At 51.5% G+C, this 14,320-nt stretch overlaps 1 long non-coding RNA gene across 1 annotated transcript; it reads left to right on the forward strand.

The window, feature by feature from the left end:
- Nucleotides 1-9,148: 9,148 nt before the first annotated feature.
- LOC117802735 lies at nucleotides 9,149-12,605 on the forward strand. The gene is made up of 3 exons (XR_004626240.1): nucleotides 9,149-11,640; nucleotides 11,972-12,078; nucleotides 12,166-12,605. It is a non-coding gene; the product is annotated as an uncharacterized LOC117802735 (long non-coding RNA).
- The last annotated feature ends 1,715 nt before the right edge of the window (nucleotides 12,606-14,320 follow it).

Consider the following 14,320-nt stretch of genomic DNA (forward strand, 5'->3'; position numbering starts at 1 on the left):
TGTGGCAGCCAGGCCTGGGCCAAGGGGCCTTAAGACAGTTGAATTGGAAAATTTTGAGTAAAAAGATGCTTCCATGTATATTCATTTATGTATGTGAATGTGCATGTATGTGTAGTATATATGTGATATCTGTGTGTGACATCTATGTAATATCAATAATATGTTCGTAGTAGTTATGTGCATGTGCTTATGTGCATTGTATGAGAGGTGTATATATACACACATGTATGTGCATATATCATAACATATGTTACACATGTGGATTAAAAGCATATGTGTGTGTGTGGATAACCATGTAGACTCGTGTGTGTGAGCATAAGCATTGTATATGTGGATGTATTGTTATATGTGTATATAGCTGTATGGATACATTTACTTGCAAGCATGTGTTCCGTTATGTGCCCTTCTTTCAACAAATATTTGTCATGTGCCAACATTGTTTAGGAACTGGAGATACATCACAGAAAAACACATTGTCTCTGACCTTACAGAGCTTGCATTCTGTTGTAACCTGTGCATGTGGATGCACATAGACTTGGAGTAACTATATATGTGTAGTGTACAGGATTATGTGCCCACGTATGTGTAACTCTGACTACACGTGTGAGGGGAAGACAGGCTTAAACACTCCTCTGGTGGACTTGGAGATTCCTTAAGATTTTTTTTGCTCAAAAGTTCAGGTCCTGTCACTTAGGACTCAGTATTCTAAGTGTGCAGGTATCTTAGGGCAGAGAGAAAGAGGCTGGAGACATAGACCGATTACCTTCTGGGATGTATTTTGGTCATTTCTTCAGCCCTCTAAATGACTAGATTCTTTCTAAATGGGTGAACAGCTATGAAAATCCACAGGGTAATGGGATGTTAATGATCTTACTCTCACGTGTCAATGCAAAGCATCTTGGGAGGGAAGGATGATGGTTGGGATGGGTGGGAATGGGGTCTGGGAAGCTGGAGGTAGGAATGAGTTCTCTGAGGGCAGTGGTGGGGGCATTTAGAGACTAGGAGGGCTCTGATCTGAAAGGTAGTGGTGGGAGCTCTGGGAGTCAGTCGTGGATAATGGAGGGTGGTTTGAGGACTCTGGGAGGGATGGGCTGGTAGATAGAGAGAGATGGGGCCCAAGGAGAGGAATGAGGTCAGCATCAGGGATGGAGTTGAAGGGGTACAGAGATAGAGGCTCTGGCGGCAGTCTCGGGATGGAACCTGGAGGCCAGCTCAGATGGAGTCATCCCTGCCTTTCTCCCCACCCTCCTCTCCATGCTGGGGCCCCTGTGTTCTTTCATCCTCTCTCTGCTCAAGCTGGGTCCCAGATGTGCTGGTGGCAGGGGAGGAGACTGTAGGCTCCAGGGCTAGGCCTGGCTCAGGTGACTCACTGGTAGGCGAGGTGAGGCCCGGCTCCCAACACCACTGGACCATGAAGCCTCATCCCAGATGCCTGGGCCACTGCCCGCCCAGTTGCCATTACCAGCTTTCAGTTCGGGCTCAGCGCAGGGGGTTCAAACAAGGGTGAGGCCTGGACCTGGAAAAGGTCACAGCCTCCCCCTCCCCCCATACACCCACACATTCCTGGGACTGAATTAGGAAAGGTGCCTCTGAATGATTTCTTCCTTCCTTCCCTCCGTTGCTAGATGTTTTCCAGACGCAGTCAAGGCCAGAAGTCTTCGGGTACCATCCGCAGCCCTGGTCTGCGGCCACACCTCTGCCTGACTACTTCACCCTAAAACCAGCGTTTCTGCCCCTTCTTTGCCTCTCTTCCCTTCCTTCAGCCTCTCTTTTCTTCCCAGGGTTGAGGGCTTAGATCCCTGGGCTGTGTCCCCATGGGTCAGAGGAGTGGAGGAGGGGCTGAAGACATGGGCTGGCTCCTGGCCTGGATTGATTTCTTTTCTTTTCTTTTCTTTTCTTTTCTTTTCTTTTCTTTTCTTTTCTTTTCTTTTCTTTTCTTTTCTTTTCTTTTCCTTTCTTTTCTTTTCCTTTTCTTTCTTTTCTTTTCTTTTCTTTTTTTTTTTTTACATTTTCTCTGCCATGTGAGTGACTGAAGGCTCTCTGAACAGGGTGAACAGTTAGGAAAGCCAGTTTGGGTGACAGATGTTACTCCACAATCAAATCTCACCTTGTCCCCTTGGTGGGTAGGCTCTTGGGAAGCAGCATGGACTTCAGGGTGCTGAAGTGGGGTCTGGCCTTCCCTGGGAGAAAAGACAGAGTCTTTGTGAGAAGTGACGGGGTCTCCCAGGATGAGAGTTGAGAGTCGAGGACCTAGGGACAAATATTTGCTACCTCCCACCCCCATTCCCATCCCAGATCACTGAAGCAGGGCTGAAGAAGGCCCCACAGGCCTCCTGGACTCAGCTGGCCCTGCAGGGACCCAGGTTCTAACTCTGGCTTCTCAGCTCCCCCTGCCCCTCCCCCACAGTGTGAACTGGTGTCAGAGGGGTTAAAGTTCTGGGGGTAGAGGTGGAGGGGGTCTCAATGGTCTCTGAAAGGCAATGGTGGGTCTTTGGGAGCAGAACTAGGGCCTGGAGGTCAAGGACAGCCCGGCAAGGGCACATGAGGTTTTGTAGTACAGGTTTGAATGTCAGTTCTACTGCTTTCTACAGCATACCCTGGGTGATTTTCTTGGGTTCCCTTCTTCCGTGTCCTCCTCTGAAAAATAATATAAAACTTCCTCTGTAGGGGTTGTGATGACAGTAGAGATCTTACAAGTAACATGTCTGGAACACAAAAGGTTTTCAGTAAATGGTCATTTCACTACTACTGTTTCTGGGCAGGTGAGCTGTGTGGAGATGGGGTTGGGGTACCTAGTACAGAGCTTCCTGCTGAAGTGTGTGTTGGAGGATGGGGTGATTGCAGTCTTGGTGCCTGCCTGGAGGAGGCCTTAGGAATTGGGCATTTGGAGGACAGAAAAGGCTAAGGCAGGGTGGGGATGGGTAGGAACTGGGCTTCCAGAGAACTTGGCAATCTTCACCCCACCCTCAGCCCTCCTCAAGGAGCCCCTGTCACAGCCCAGGGCTCTAGTTCTGTGCTTGCAGGGAGGGGCAACCCCCAAACTCACCTCCATCCATCTCTTTTATCTGGGCTGCTGAAGGGCCGGAGCTCCAATGGGGCCTCTGACGGGGAACAGATACAGACCAGGCGGAAGCAGCCGGAACTGTGCTGAGCTGGAGCTGAGGACCAGGCCAGGGGGTCAGTGAAGACAGATAAAGCTCAGAGCAGCTGGGGACTCAGGGGACCTGTGGGGAGAGGCAGGAGGGGCTGTGGGCAGCCTGTGTCCTGGGAGGAGGCAAGGGCCGGAAGCTTCTGATGGGGACCAGTGTCCGTCAAGGACTTCAGATGTCCAGACAAGGCCTTTCATGACGCTTTGGGAGGAGGAGAGGAGCAGAGCATCCTCCCTTAGATATGGCGGCAGGAAGGCCAGAAGCCTGCCACGGATGAGGGTTGGTCTCAGGGTGAAGCTGAGCCTGAGAAAAGGGGGCCTCACGTGCCTGGCCAAAGGCAGGCCTTCTGGGGGCTGCCTTACCTTTCAGGCGGAGATGGGAAAAGGGTTGGTAAGCTATTCTGTGATTTTAGTTCCTGTTTTAATTAACTTTGAAGGGCTTGGGGCCTCCCTGAACACCAGGGAGGGGAGCAGAGCAGACGTTTATTTTCCTCTTTTCCCCTTTAAAGACAATTTTATTAAATCACTTTGTTTTCATTCTGGCTTGAACATGGGGCATTTAAATGGAAAAGTAATTATTTCACCTCGTTTGCTTATGGAGAGAAGAGAGTCAGGAAAGGGAGGGATGCCAGTGAAAGGAAGAGGCTGGCAGCTTCGGGCTAGCATGTGTACCCCCGCACACGCATGCATGCACACGCAGACACACACAGACACAATTGTGCTCACATTCACACCAACAGCGATGTATACGCCTATCCCCTCAGACGGGCATTTATTGTGTACCCAGAGAAAGACATGCTTTGTCCACACCCTCCCAAATATAGACACCTCAGCACTTGCCAGCACCCATCTACACTCTCCTGAGACACTCCTCCCCACAGCCGTGCCTCTGGGGCCAGAGCTCTCCAGCCAGGCACAAACACTCCCACCGCATTGTGCTCACAGTATGGGCACACTTGCAGATACTTGCAGACGCCCCTCAAACATTGTGGTTGTGTGTATGCAAGCATACACACACACACACACCGACACCATGTTCAAGTCCCTCCGAGCCTATTGAGTTCCATCATCACAAGTACACACAGCTTCAAACACACAACTCTCATTCTCAAACACCAAGCATACCCTGACCAAGATGCAAGGGAAGACCCGGGTGAGGGGGGACATTGTCATGGAGAAGGTGGAGGAGCCCTGGAACTCTCTCTCTCATTGGGGTCCCTGGGCCCCCAAACCTACCTGTCCCCTAGGCCCCTCCACAAGTCCCTTTCTCTGCACCTGTACCGATCTTGGGATGACTGCTTGTGACCTTGATTCTGCAGCCTCTGGGACAGAGCTACTCCCTGCCTCCCTCCCGCCTCTCCCCCCCAGATCCCCCGGTGCAGGGCTGGAGAAGGCCAACAAGTCTCCGGGGCCCGAGCGTGAGCTGGGACCCAGGTTCTAACCCGGTCTTCCCCAACTCGCCCCGCCCCTCCCGGCTGTGTGGATCGGCATCCGAGGGGTTAAAACTTGGGTAGCGCGCCCCCCTCCACTCCCACCCCTGGCTGGTACGTGGAGGGCTAGGTTCCCGGAGCCCTACCTGTACTTTGTCTTCATCTGTCACCCCTTCTGACAGTCAGATACATCTTGTGGGGGGGGGGACGTGGGGGCGGGGGAGCAATAATTAACCTCTCCCGCCTTGTACCCCAAATGCCGCCTTCTGGGCCGGTCGTGGCTGCAGCGGGGTCTGCGGGAGGGAAAGAGGGAGGGAAGGGAGAAAGCGGGAGAGGATTGAGAGGGAAGGGAGCTGAGAGGAAAGGCCCTGACATTTTTATTGCCCTGCCAACCTCTTTTCCACACCCTTCTTTCCACACTCTCTTCCCGGGGAATGGCGGGCAGTTGAGAGAGGCGATTAGAAGAATGGGAGAGCCTAGTGCGCTCAGGAACTCACCGCTCCCCCTCGTGCCTTCGAGTTCAGGCCCTTCCAGAAGCCCTGGGGGGATCTGGGGCACAGTGGTGTGGGGATTGAGATTCCTCTGCCTGCTAGTTTATTATTTTTTATTTTTATTTTTTATTTTTTAAAAGATTTTATTTATTTATTTGACAGAGAGACAGCCAGCAGCAGAGTGGGAGAGGAAGAAGCAGGTTCCCAGCCTGATGTGGGACTCGATCCTGGAACGCCAGGATCCTGTCCTGAGCCTAAGGCAGACGCTCAAGGACTGAGCCACCCAGGCTAGTTTAGCACCGAGACTGAGACCCGGAGGATGAGAGGGCTTTGGGCCATGTAACCCTGGAGGTCGTCACCACGCTGATATTTCACATTTATGGCAAATGACTAGAGCTAATGTTAAGTATAAATTTTTGTTCCAGTCAGTGAAGGGGGAGGGGTCTTGTGTTATTCCTGGAGAGGCAAGTGACTCTAATGCCAAGATACCCTGGATTAAAAGCTCTCCAGATTTGGGGTGGGAGACAGAGGACACTTATAAAAAGTAAAAACAGAAACCAAAAACAAAACCAAAAGCCTTAGGGAACGGTGGCTGGAATTGGAGCTTAGATAAACAGAAGACAAATTTGTCTTGGGCTAGGTCCTCCAATGAAGCTGGTGGGACCCAGGGTCAAGCAAGAGTTGTCTGCAGCCAAGGAGATGAATTTGGATGTGGAGTATTCCCAGACAGACCGCTGGGCATCCGAGGTGTCCCCAGGAAGGAGCTGGGAAGCAGCCAGGATGGGAAGGGGAGGTCTTGCTGTCACTGCTGGGCCTGCTGGGGGTGTAGAGAGACAGGGCCCTGCCTGTCTCCCAGGCAGCCTGAGGGCCAGGGGATTCTAGCTTTTTCCATCTCTTTGAGAAGTTATTAGTCAAATCTGTCATCTACAGTGTCTGAGAAATAGGACGTTTTCTCTAAAGTCTCTGATAGAATTGTGAACACGGCATTGTCCACGGGTCAGGATCACTGGTTCTCATCCTGGTTCTGCCAACAGAGCCAGTTTTAGCTAGCTGCATGATGGGAGAGGAGGCGTTTAACCTCTCTGGACCTCAGCTTACTCATTTATAAAGTGGGGGCAGGACGGACAGATGAGACATTCTGTAGACACTGCCCATCCTGATGTCCCGTGATCTTCCAAGACCTGAGGAACATTAACAGGCTCAGACGTGCTCCCACCTCCCCTTACCCATGGTCGGAACCCTTCTGCCCCCAAGCCTCATATACACAGCCCCAAAGGTGCTCACTAGCTCGCAGGCTCCCCCGCTCTCCCTCCCACTCCGCCCCGCAACCCTCCTTGGCCCGCGTACTGTGCATCCCTGGGCTCCCAGTCATCTGTAAAATTTGCTGTGGTCGGGAAGGAGCCTGGGGCCAGGGCACCCCAACAGAAAAGCTGACTCTATGTGTTTCTGTTAGAAGAAAAAGAAGACAGCCTAGCAGAGCTGGAGAGCAGAGCACCAAGGCAGAAAGTTAGCACTGGAAAGGACTTGCCAAATGGGGAGAGGGGGCATCAGAAACAGAAGAGAGCCAGGAAAGGTGAAGAGAGAGAAAGAAGGCTCAGCTCAGCTGCAGGGGACTCATGCGGAGAGTGAGGAGTGAAACACGCGCTGACAGCCTTGTCAGGAAATAGCCTGCAACCGTCCCACACCCTGGTCTGTCAGTTCCATCTCCCCAGGGGAGGAGCCCCGGTGAGTCACTGCTCCTGTCTGTCCCTTGGATTTCACTCCCCACCCCCCAAACACACAGCTCTCCTCCAGAAAGGAATTAATTTCTGGCTATTATTTTCTTCACCTGGGGAAGTGCCAGGCATTTTGGCAGCATGAGAGGAGAGGAGAGAAGCAGGAAGAAGTCAGGGCTGCCTGGGCTGGGGCCACCTGTTGGGGAGTGGGGGGCGCTGGGTCACCCAGAGCACTGTGATGCCTCTGATTGAGCTGGTCTTCTAGGCAAATATGGCACCTAAGAAAGAAGTGGGCTTTTCTCTAACAGCATGGGGCCTGGAACAGCAGTAGGTCACCTAGGACACACAGGGGCCCTGGAAGAAAGCTGGGCTCTTGTTTAAACTTAGTCCTCTGAGGGGGAGGCTTGGAGTCTGGAGGGAATGGTTGGGGCAGCCTCACGTGTGGCATGCAGAGTCTGTCTCTCTCAGCTTTGGAGGTCAGAAATGAGTTTCCCTTTCCCCAGGCACACTCTGGACTTGCATCCTTGCTCCTAGCTTCCCTCCTTTGGGTTTAGTCCTCACGTTCCAGGCCCAATCCCGGCTCTCACCCGCGGAGCTTCCCCCATCACCTTCATAAGGTAACTCATCTGTCTTTGAGAATCCTTTTTTATTGTTTTTGTTTTTTAAATGTAGTTCATGAATAGATGATTATAGGAATTTCAAACAATCCAGAAATCTGTAGTGAAAGGAAAAGCCCCTCTTCCCTCTTTCCCTCTAATCCTACCCTCTTTTCTGTAAGTTACTGCTCTTAACAATTGGGTGTGTATTCTTCTAGGTCTTTTATAAATTCACCACATATATTCAGTCAGACAGACGTGCACTCAAATTAGGTTTAGAAACAATTATTATAGGGGTGCCTGGGTGGCACAGCGGTTAAGCATCTGCCTTCGGTTCAGGGCGTGATCCCAGTGTTATGGGATCAAGCCCCACATCAGGCTCCTCCGCTATGAGCCTGCTTCTTCCTCTCCCACTCCCCCTGCTTGTGTTCCCTCTCCCACTAGCTATCTCTATCTCTGTCGAATGGATGAGTAAAATCTTAAAAAAAAAAAAAAAGAAACAATTATTATAGAGATCTATCATGCCATACTACTATTGTATTATTTGTTCTTCTCACTTACATGTCAGAGATATTTTCCAGGCCAGCATATGAGGATATACCCCAATACTTACAGATGTATTTTACATGGCACTCCATAATAGATTTAACTAATTCCTTACTGGTGGGCCTTTATGTTTTCCCAAACAAGGCCACAGCGAGCCTCCTTAAATGTCATTTTGCACAAGAATGAGTATTTCTGAGATTCAGATTTCTAAAAATGGTCCAAAACTGGGTCCAAAGACACTCACTGTATATCTACTTCAGACTTTTCTTTCAACCTTGAAACCCACATTTCCAAGCAAGTGCTTGGAAGGTGGTGGTCTGCTGGTAATTTCCAGGCAAATGTCTCCAAATGCTTCAAACTCAGTAAGTCCAGTTCCAAGCTCATTATTCCCTCCCTTCCATCCTGCCACTCTGCCTCCCAGACTGCTTGCTTGGTCGGCATCAGCGATACATCCTGTTGCCCAAGTGCCACACTGTGGGTCATCTTTGACCAAGGCATCTGTGCGTCTGGATTTGCCCGGGATTGTCCAGCACATGTCTACTGTCCTGGTGAAATGATTGATAGTACTCTTTTCATGCTCAAAACCATTCTGGGTTGGACAATAAATTATAAGGCCATGCTATCCCTCCTCATCTCTAATTTCTTTTCAACCCATCAGCAAGTCCCACCAATGTCATTGGGCTTGAGGGACGACAGGCTCTTACACTAGCCTCCCTGCTCTGCATTTCTCCTCCCTTCAACTCCTCCTTCCACTTCGCTGCTGCTCTTGTCTAGGTAGGCAACGACTTTTGTCATATTACTTTCCTGCTTGCCTTTGCCTACAAGACTGGGTCCACTGGAGACCCATCGTCATGCCATAGTTGACCAGAGCACATTCCTCTATCCCCACAGGTCAGGAATCTGTGTCACGTTATCTGAAGAAGGGCTAGTAATCGGGCACTGGAAAAACTGTTCCATGTTCCCAGAAGCTGTGTGACCTGGCCTGGCAAGAGGAAGACAAATTAATAACTGATGAAAAGAAAAGAGTCTACATGATCTGAATGAATCCTGGCAAGTAGCTTGGTGTCTCTCTGAATTCAGATCTGGGGGTGTCCACAGAGACAGATCTCCTTGGGCAACACTCCCCCCTCCACCCCACTCATGCTTTCTCCCCCTCCTCACCTGCTTCTTCCCCTGGTTCCACAAAAATTCCAACCAGCTCTCCCCCATTCCGTGTTCCAGGGCTGGAGTCTTCAGGGACATCTTTTCATGTTTGGCCGTTTCTGGTTGGCTCTCATCCAGCTGCTGCCTGCCTGCTGGACTCCATGCCAACACTGAGCAGTATTATACCTGATCGAAGATCACAGGAATACCCAACCCTTGGGTGAGAGGGAGGGTGGCAGCATAGAGCCCATTATATGTATATGTGGTATTGTTAGAGTCGGCCTTCAAGCCACTTCGAGCCACATCCTGGGGGGAGCTATTCTAAGGGAACTGCAAGGTGGGGTTGGTCACAACTCTCCATTCCTCCCCCACCACACTAACCCCTGCCCACCTGAGTCTTCACAATAAGCCTCCGGAGCTCTTCACCAAACCTAAGGGCACCTGCAGCCTTTCCACTCCCTTCCCTGGCATCCCCTCCCCTCACTCAGATGTTGCCAAATGGATGGTGAGCTTGGATGGGTCCTGGTGGCCAAATTCCAAACAAAGGGGGAAGCATCTGGCCCCCTGCCAGTGTTCCGTCCATGGTAATTTGGCAGGAAAGCGCCAGCTGCGTCTATCTGCACATCTGTTTATGCCTCTGGCTTGTTATTTATTCTCTGCCTTTCATGGGCAACAGAGCCAGAGCGCACCTCAACTCTCCCCAAGTTAGATTAACCAGGAAAGAAGGCTGGGACACTCAGTCACTACAATTGCTGATATTCATTGAAGGATATGCCTTCTGCAGCAGCTGCTGCCACTTTTCATAGAGACACAGAGGAGAGGAGCAAAGGGGAAGGGAGGAGGAGGGAAAGGGGGGAGGAGAGGAGAGATGAGGGAGGGCTGTGGAGTTAGAGTTGTAGTTATGTTGGGAGTACTTCAGTCCGGTGGGCCGATCTCTGATCCCACTGGAGATGGGGAGAGGTGGCCAGCCAGTCTTTGAAACACAATCACTCTGACTTTCCTTCCTGCTAGACACCGTGTTTCAGCGTGTGTGTGTGTGTGTGTGTGTGTGTGTGTGTGTGTGTGTTCTTGTATGGTGTGGTGAGCATCAATCTGGGGATAAGGCTTTTAACAGAGGCTACATAGGATAGGCTTCTTGAGGTGCTTAAATAACTTTCTTGAGAGATTCCTGGGATGAAGTACTTCGTGAAGAACCAGAGCCAGGCTTTGTCCCTGGGACTAAGAAGGAGAAGGAATGAGGAAAGGAGGAGGAGGGAGAGAGGGAGGGAAAGAAGAAGGGGAGGAGGAGGAAAAGGAAGGAGTGTTAAAGAATGGAGAAACACGTTCAGCAGGGAGAAAAGAGGGATGGGTGGAGGAGCCTGGAAGTTTGGAGATCCTTGGTGCAGGTGCTATCCTTGGTCCTGACAGACAATGGGCCCGGGAATAACCCAGAGTCCCTGACCCGGATGGGCCTCCAAACTCCCTACAATTTTCTTTCAAGGAGACTGGATGATTTGGGAGTAGAAGCAAAGATCTGGAGCCTCATCTGGTGAGAAATGAAACACAGGTCTGACTTGTCCTACTATTACCCCATCTCCCTCTCCTGCCTTTTTCAAAACAACTCCCTGTCCAGTCAATGCTCCTTACAGCGGACAGGTAGGTGTGGACCTGGAGAACACTGGGCAGGGCTCCTGGGTAAGACTGCAGACATCTGACCTCTGGGACCCTTGGCCTGAGTGGGGGAAGTGGGGGTGCCCTGCGGGGGGAGTGCTGGCCTGGTCAGATTTAAAGCAACTAGACCCTGCCAAATTCTGGACAGACATTTTGCTTCTATTTTCCCTCTGCTCCTTTGCAAAACCCAAATACCAAGATCATTTTTTCCCTCCTTCAAAAAATTATATGTAACGAGCTGTTCATAGGCAGTACTTGCACAGATGGGGGTTTAATCAGCTAGAGGCTAAGCACACGGGCATTCCAGCCTAATCCAATTCCCATCAGTTCATCACCCAGAGATTACGGCAGGGCCAAAACTCTGAATGGATTCTAAAGAGCTGTCAGTGGAGCAGTAACTGCATCAGCCAAGACAGGAGGCCAGACTGTGTGGAGAGTGCCCGGCAGTCCCTGGCCATGCTCTGAGACCCCTGGTCCTATGAGTCTACTTCATAGTTTTTGTTTTTGTTTTTGTTTTAGTGAATCACTGTGTACAGGCCTTGGTGCCAGGCACTGAGGGGGAAGATAGAGGGGAAATATCAACTGCCTTTGGGAATCTCTGTTTAGAGGGGAGATACGTGGTCCCCTGCTTGGAAGGAACTCCCGGTTTAATGGGGGAGAAATGGCCCCTGCCTTCTAGACTGCTCTTTGAAGAGTACTAACTTATAAGTGACACACATATCTGTCCTAAAATCTCTAGGAAGAGGCAGAAACAGTCTCGTCACGAAGGCGTGGGGAGGAGTGTGACTCCTACCAGTTCCTGCAGCAAATCAGAAACAGAAGTTGGGCATAGAAGGCAGGCTGTGGACTCCAGACCAGGGGACATCATTACTTTCCTTCTCCCATGAGGGGAAACTGGGCCAGGTGAAGCCAGGGAGACAGGTAAGGGACATCTCCAAGGTTGCCTTCCCCCAAACAGATGAGATCCTCACTGGTGTCAAGTGACTTTCACCCTCTGGCATTGAGAATCTTGGTATTTCTCTTGAGTATCTGTCCACATCCTCATGTGACGTTTGGGAAACCTGTTTATCACCACTGGCTTTCCTGGTGCCCACTGTCTATCTGCCATTTTTGTCTCATCCACTCCAGTGGTGTTGATGGTTATCTTGCCTTAGGTGGTACGAACTCATCCCGGGGTGTGTCTGACCCAAAAGCAAGGCATTCAAGGCATTCACCTTCATCCTTTGTGTCCTGTGCTCTTCTGCTCACCCAGCCCAGGACAGAAGGAGGGGAGGGAGAGACAGGAGCATGTGGCCCACCCTCCTCTAGGGGTGAGGGAGAGCTTCCTGGAGGAAGTACACTGAAGCAGAGACCTGAAGGGTGAGGGGGAAATGCCCAAGTGTGGGGCAGGATGGGGACTCTCACCCTCGCTGGCCCCTTCTGCTCCTTACACTGCTTTTCTCCCAGACTCATGGGACAGCTTCTCAGCCTCGTGCCCTTCAGGGAGTCTCCGCAAGTCCTCTTCCGCCAGCCACACCCTGCCCAGCGTCCAGCTTCCCCAGGGACTCCCCAGCTCTGAGATTACACCGAGACACTTTCCCCCTGGGATTCAGTTGAAAGACTTTGGACCTGGAGGAGAAGGATCTAGAGGGGGTGGGATCTGGGTATTCCTCAGATGGAGCAACCCATTCCAAGAAGGCACATGGTGCTGCTGCTCCCAGGCCCACGTCCGCAGGAGGGAATCAGAGACCTGGGACGGAGGGCTGGAAGCTGACAGAGGGGATGAGATCCAGGTAAGAAATGAATAAGCAGGGGCACCTGGGTGGCACAGCGGTTAAGCGTCTGCCTTTGGCTCAGGGCGTGATCCCGGCATTATGGGATCGAGCCCCACATCAGGCTCCTCTGCTATGAGCCTGCTTCTTCCTCTCCCACTCCCCCTGCTTGTGTTCCCTCTCTCGCTGGCTGTCTCTATCTCTGTCGAATAAATAAATAAAATATTTAAAAAAAAGAAAGAAACGAATAAGCAGCTAAACCACAGTGACACTTGAGAGTTACGGGGTGTGGGGATCCACAGATACCTTCCCATTCAGGCACAGATGTAACCCACTTAGGACTTGAGACCTGGAGCCATGTCCTGCTGCTAGAGTCAGGCACCTGGCTCCACACTTTGTTTCCGCACTTCCTAGCAAAGGCATCTTCGGTCAGCCGTCGTGTACCTGACTCCAGTTTCTTTGACTCTGTAAGTCAGTCAGGTTTAGTACAGGGAGTAGAGATTTAGTACAAGAAAGTGGTTGATGTGATTATGGGGGCTGGCATGCCGGGTTCTTGATGCTCTGGCTCCTTCTAAGGAGGCCGCGCGTGGATGGATTCTAATGCATACATGTTGTGTGCAGGGCGTTGATTCCGAGGAACTGGCGTATGCAACTCTGGAGGTCGGCTACGCGAGTACAAAATCTGTAGTTTGGGTATTCAGATGGGAAGGGATGAGCTGGACCTCGGGCACTGGCAAGGCTGTCCACAGCCATCAGGCGGGGAGCCTGGCAAGGGCAGAGTGATGGGAGACCCTGCTTCTGTTTGCAGCGTCCTGCATCGGGAAGAGCACGTCCCTCTCAAGCCTTCGCCTGCTTGGGTCAGGCTCATGGGGGATACTCTCCCTAGTTTAAGGTCAACTAATTAGGGAATTTAATTACATCGTCCAAATCCCCTTCCAGCAGGCCCTACATGAGTGTTTCCTGAATAACCAGGAGGGGGTGTGTGTTTGCTACGAAGTCGTGGCTGCCCTCTCCCATTCTCGTAGCTCAGCCGAGCCCGGTTGGTGCGTCTAAGAAAATTGTACGGCAAACATGATTTTTACGAAGAGTAACTGTTAGATGCTCTTTGGGAAAGTTCCTGACAGCTGGGACTCTCTCCGTGTGCGTTCGTTGAACCGGCCTAACTGGAATTTACACACGAGGAGTTGAGGCTCCGCTTCTCTTAACAAAGGGAGGCTGAGGAGGCTCTGGCCTTGGCTGCCTTTGGTCAGAAGTGAGGGCGTCTCTCTGGGGCTCCTGAGGTTTGTGGGTACAGTGCAGCCTGGGGAGGACCTCAAGAACAACCCAAGATGCCCTGCCCTGGCTGTTGGGGCCGCCGCAGCCAGGACCACAGCAGCTGGTGACGGTGATGGTGACGGCCCTCGGTGACCGGTGGGGCTGCAGCAGGTAATTACCGGGCAGAAGCTGGGAACTGACAGGGTAATTATTAGCTTCTAATTGCAGGGCAAACCCAGGCCGAGATCCTTCTCTCCAAAGCAGAGGGCATTACTATTTGCATAGCAATTAATTACTTTGGGAGCTACGGAATTTAATTACCCACTAGTCCGCAGGAGCCAATAATTAAATTACTCTCAGAAACGGGTATTTATTTCCCAGTTAGGCTGAGCAGGTAGCTGCTACCTTGGGGAGGGAGCCTGGGTGGTGACCCCTGAACCAATGATTGGCCGTAGGCCTGAGCAGGCAGAGTGGCAACATCAGTGCCCCAGGAAGGAGTGTCCACCTGAGATGCAGACGGACACCCGACACACAAACGTGGGCCCTGGCGTACACTTAGAGCCGCGGCCTGGCACTCCGCCACACACTGGCGGCCG

Source organism: Ailuropoda melanoleuca, chromosome 6 (genome assembly GCF_002007445.2).
Source record: "Ailuropoda melanoleuca isolate Jingjing chromosome 6, ASM200744v2, whole genome shotgun sequence".
NCBI classification, from domain to species: domain Eukaryota; kingdom Metazoa; phylum Chordata; class Mammalia; order Carnivora; family Ursidae; genus Ailuropoda; species Ailuropoda melanoleuca.